Source organism: Eumetopias jubatus, unplaced genomic scaffold (assembly GCF_037043125.1).
Source record: "Eumetopias jubatus isolate StellerSeaLion01/CBP00866 unplaced genomic scaffold, mEumJub1_p1.0 scaffold_17, whole genome shotgun sequence".
Taxonomy (NCBI): Eukaryota; Metazoa; Chordata; class Mammalia; order Carnivora; family Otariidae; genus Eumetopias; species Eumetopias jubatus.
The window spans coordinates 31,071,717-31,077,152 of NW_028274823.1; the positions used below are offsets into that span (position 1 = coordinate 31,071,717).

The 5,436-nt window shown below is 42.2% G+C and overlaps 1 pseudogene; it reads left to right on the forward strand.

Annotated features, from left to right (window-relative positions):
- Positions 1 to 3,650: 3,650 nt before the first annotated feature.
- LOC114205444 (nucleolar and spindle-associated protein 1 pseudogene) lies at positions 3,651 to 4,958 on the forward strand (annotated as a pseudogene).
- The last annotated feature ends 478 nt before the right edge of the window (positions 4,959 to 5,436 follow it).

Genomic DNA, 5,436 nt, shown 5'->3' on the forward strand with positions numbered 1-5,436 from the left:
GGGAATTCCACCGGGGAATACATACAAGAGTAATGTTCTTGGTAATATTTTATTTTTCAAGCTGGCTGGTAAGTACTTGGGTGAATGGTAGGTGACTATTTTTTATATATTCACAGAGTTGTGCAACCATCACCACAATCAATTTTAGGACATCTTCAGCACCTCATAACCCCATAACCGTGAGCAGTCCTTTCCCATCTCTCCCTCAGCCCCCCAGCTCTAGACAAACCATAATCCACTTTCTGCCATGTGGGTTTGCCTATTCTGGACATTTCATAGAAGTGCAATCGTGCAGTACAGGTTCTTTTGTAACTGGCTTCTTTCACTTAACATATTTTCGAAGGTCACCCCTGTGGTAGTATAACAGTACTTTGTTCCTTGTTATAGCTGAATAACATTTCATTGTATGGATATACCACATCTTATTTATCCATTTATCAATCCATAGACATTTGGGTTGTTTCCGCTTCTTGGCTATGATGACAAACGCTGCTGTGGACATTCAGGTACAATGTTTTTATGTCAACATATGTTTATATTTCTCTTGGGTATAGGACGAGGAGTGGAATTGCTTGTTACTCTCTGTTTAACATTTTGAGAAACTACTGCTTCTCAAAGTAGCTGCGTCACTTTGCATTCCCACCAGCCGTGTGTAAGAGCTCTAATTTCCTCACATCCGTGCCAACACTTGTTACCACCTTGTCAATTGTACCCGTCCTAATGGGCATGAAGTGGTAGCTCACTGTGGTTTCGGTTTACATTTCCCTCATGGCTAGTGATGTGGAGCATCTTTTCATGAGCTTCTTAGCCATGTGTGTATTTTCTTTGGAGAAATGTCTATTCAGATCTTTTGTTCATTTTTTAGTTGAGTTGTTTGACTTTTTAATATTGAGTTGTTAAGAGCTCTTTATGCAGTCTAGATACAAGACCTTCTTCAAATACAATTTACAGAAATTGTCTTCCATTCTGTGGGTTTTCTGTTCACTTTCTTGATCTTGACAGGTCAGACTTTGATCTTGTAGCCCAAAAGCTTTTCATTTTGATGGTGTCTCCTTTATCTGTTTTTTCTTTTGTTCTTTGTGCTTTGGTGTCATATTTTAAAAACCACTGCCTAATCTGAGATCAGAAAGATTTTCCATATGTTTTAAGAGTTTTATAGTTCTAACTCTTACATCCAGGTCTTTGATTCATTTTGAGTGAATTTTTGCACATGTGTGAGGTAAGGCTTCAACTTCATTCATTTGCATATGGATACAATGTATTTTATGACCTAATCGCAGAAGTGACTAACCATTTTTTCCTGCCATATTTTGTTGGTCATAAAGGCCAATTCTGGTTACAATGTGGGAAGAGACTATACTTCCTCCTTTGGTCATGAAGACCGGGGAATCACTGGGCACCATCTTGGAAGCTGGTTATCACACCAGTGACTTTAATATTCATAAATCAGAGAAATCCCTTATATTACCTTTAATGAATAACAAAACAAGATTACAAAATATTCCCTCAGCTACAAGTGATACCTATCTATTCCTCTATTATTGATTTACCTTCCTCTATGTCCTGATAATAATAAAATTTGTCATTTCTTCTGCAAACTACTTGGTCCCCTGCACACAGCCAATTTTCCTAGCCATTTTTTCTAGTCCTCACTTATTGCTGGGTATTAGAATCAGGAGATTTTTATACCTATTTATTGATTAAAGAAAAAAACCTAAGGAGAAGTTAAGTGACATGTCCAAGGTCATCCAGCCAGGAAGTGGTAGTCAAGTTCTAAACCCTTGGTTCATCAGACTTTAGAGTCTTTCCTTTCCCAGCCAAGGTCCAAAAAGCTCTTGGGTGGGCACATTGGGGCTGGGCCTTGCCTACTTCTCTGCTCTCTTCATGCACAACATGGTCATTCCACAACAACCTTGTCATTCTTAAAATCAGCCTCCCTGAAACTCTCAGAAATGGATACCACATCAGTTAGCATTTGCTTGAGCTGCAGGATTTGTGGAGTGGGTGCCAGGGTAGGTGCCAGGCCCTGTGGGGTCTGCTCTGCTTAGCTGCCATTCTTGTTGTGAAAGCAGAACTCTAAGGTGTGGTGCCAAAATTCAAAATATAATTGAAGTACATTTTTATTTGCATTTTATAATTTATTCTGAATAGCTGAACTCCTGAATAGTTATCCGAAGTATATTTCCCTTTAAAAGCACACTTTAAAATGTTTCACAGCATCCAATATGATTTTATTACACCTTGGAATCAAAATGTTTTCTAAAATTAATGTCTGGTTTTATGACTCAAGACTATCAGAAAATAAGCCTAGTTATATTCAAAAATTACATTACTGGAATCTTTTATGTGCTCCCAATCCAAAAGGAGATGTGACATGCTTTTCTCCCTCCCCCCCTCCTCCCTCTCTCTAGCTCTCCTGCATTTCAAAGAGAGTCAGAGACTAACTGATGGGAATAGAGACAACAGAATATTTGGGGGCCCCATAGAAATTTAAAACCACTTTCAAACATTAAGTTCCTTGTACCTTTTTGGAAAGATGAGATATTGCAATCTGGGGCTTTTTCACTGTGGACGCATTTGCCATTAAAAACCAGCTGCTGTTTTTCTCCTTTAAAACACACATACCAAAGCACACAGGCAGGGGGCTCTCCCTGGATCCCGTCACTTCCATCCCACCTCCTAACCCCTGGGGATTTTATGTTTCCCGGGAGGGGCAGCACACTGGAAATCTAATTCACCTAGCCAACTCCAGGCAGACACAGAGAAAGCAAACATAGCCATAGAAGTGCCTCATTTATTTTGCCGTATTTAGTTGCTTCATGGCCCTCAGGTGGCTCCCAAGTCCCTCCAGGTCACAAAAACAAGCCAGCAGCTCCAGCAGGGCCTTCTAAATGCAAACACAAAGGCCCCCTTGTTTGCAGGAGATCATCTGTGAGGCTGGAAGGGCAGCAACTGGTTTAGGAGGCTCCTAACTGGCCTCCCTGCCTCTAGGCTCCCTCCCTCTGCCCAAGCTTCAGACCTTTCTGAAATATCTAGCACTTCTCTTCCCAGCTTAAAATCTCACTGATGGCAGGGAGGGAGACAACCAGGCGTTCTGAACTTCCTGACGTAGTCTTGGAGAAAAAATAAAAAAGGACTCAAACCTGCATCTGATACAGTCTCTAGCTCTAACCTGCAATTTACAGGAAGCACACAGATAGAGGTACGTGTTTCATGACACCACAGGCTCGCAGCCCACAAAATCCAGATTATGGAAGGCTCTATGGGACACATGGCCAGGTTTCTTCAACAACAAATTGCAAGAGGGAAAAAAGAGAGAGAGAGATGAAAGGGGAGCCTATCAATTCAAGGGACCCTAGAAAGCCATCTACAGATTTTATATGAATTAGGTAAACTGTTAGAAAAAAGGGAGGGGGGCCGTGGGATGGGGAGAAACGACACCTGATTACATACTTGATGATATTAAGGAAATATTGTTAAACATTTTCGATGACTTAAGGGTATTGTGGGGTTTTTTTTGTTTTTTTAAGAGTCTTTACCTTTTAGAGACACATACTAAATATTTACAATCAAAACCACGTGATGGGGCGCCAGAGTTTTTGAACTTCGCTGCCGATCCTGGAGTACACGTCCTCTGCGTGGTCGCCTGGATGCAGCTTGCCATGGCCGTACCCTCCCTTGAGGAGCTGGACTCCTTCAAGTACAGCGACCTGCAGAACTTAGCCAAGAATCTGGGCCTCCGAGCTAACCTGAGGGCAGACAAGTTGTTAAAAGCCTTGAAAGCCCACCTTAAATACGAGGTAAAAAAAAGAAAATGATAATCGGGATGGAAGTCAAACTTATGCATCGTCTTGTGACAAGGCTGAGATGCAGAGTGGCAGCCAGGAACAAGCTGAGAGGGAGCCAGTTGACCATGGCACCAAAACCAGGAGAAGGTGCAGGATGGTCCACAGGAACCCTGACTCCCAGAATCAAGAGAAGCAGGAAAACCAGGATCTCAGAACAGTTGCAGAAGTTCCTTCACCACCAGATGAGAGCCAAGGAGAGGAGAATGCCGTTTCCTCAGGAAAAAGAAGAATAAATGGTAATGAAGATTCAAAGTTACCTTCGGAAAGAAAGAAGCCTCTCTACACAGATGGGTTTTCCAAACCTGGAAAAAGCAAAAGAAATACAAGCACTACTCCAAACTTTAAGAAGCTTCATGAGGCTCGCTTTAAGGAAATGGAGTCCATTGATCAATATATTGAGAGAGAAAAAGAAACATTTTGAAGAACACAATTCATTTAATGAACTGAAGAAGCAGCTGGTCACCAAGGGAGCGGTGGTGACTCTGGTTCCTCTCCGGGGAAGGCTCCGCCCGGCTTGCACCCCCACCAGCCAGCGCTGCTTGCCGGGCCGGCCCCTGGGCGCTGCAGGCCGGAGCACCTTGTGTGGGAAGGGCTCCGCCAAGCGAGCCGTTCTCTCGGCTACTAAAATGAATGTCAGGTTTTCAGCTGCTACCAAAGATAATGAGCAAGACTCTGACCAAGACTCCGGCCAGAAAGTCTGCACATGTGATCATACCTGGAGGTACCCCAAAAGGCCAGGCTGTGCTCGGGACAGACAAATTAAAGACCACAAATGGAAATTCTGTTTCTCTTGTTACCCCATTCAAACTGACAACTCAGGCAGCACAGACTCCAGTCTCCAACAAGAAGCCAGTGTTTGATCTCAAAGCAAGTCTGTCTCATCCCCTCAACTATGAGCCACACAAAGGCAAGCTGAAACCATGGAGTCAATCTAAAGAAAATAATTCTCTGAAAGAGCACGTAAACAGAGTTAGCTTCCACAAGAAAACTTACAAACAACCTCCTCTCCAGACTAGGGAGGAACAACGGAAACAACATGAGCAAAGACGAAAGGAGAAGAAAGCAAATGTTTTAGGAGCTCGAAGAGGCCTCATTATGGCTGAAGATTAATTTTTTAACATCCTGTCAATAGTATTTTATACTGAACCCTTTCTTTATTGTAAATATTTTTCTGTCTTTCCCACTTTAGTCAAAAGACTTTTTTCTGCTCTTTGTTCACTATGTAGTGTTGGTGGTTCTCTTCACATACTACATCCCTGAAAAGTTGTTACTGACCTTAAAGCTCACAAATTCTTTGAAATGGTTTTTACCTAAGTTTCTGTACAATTCAGTTTTCTAATGAGACTCGTCCTATAGATTCTTGACCTAGATTTTTAATGTCAAGTTCCCTCTGCTGACAGAACTGGAATCCTCTTCCAGACAGAAGCATTTACCTGAGGGTAGGTGGTTGTACCACAACCTTTAATAGAACCTAAACCACTAACAAGCTGAGAAAGCCACCTCATCCTTCTCTAGAGGATCGAGTCATCTTAATGAAACAGGGACCCAAACAGGTTGGTAATGGCATAAATATTCTACCTATGTGAAG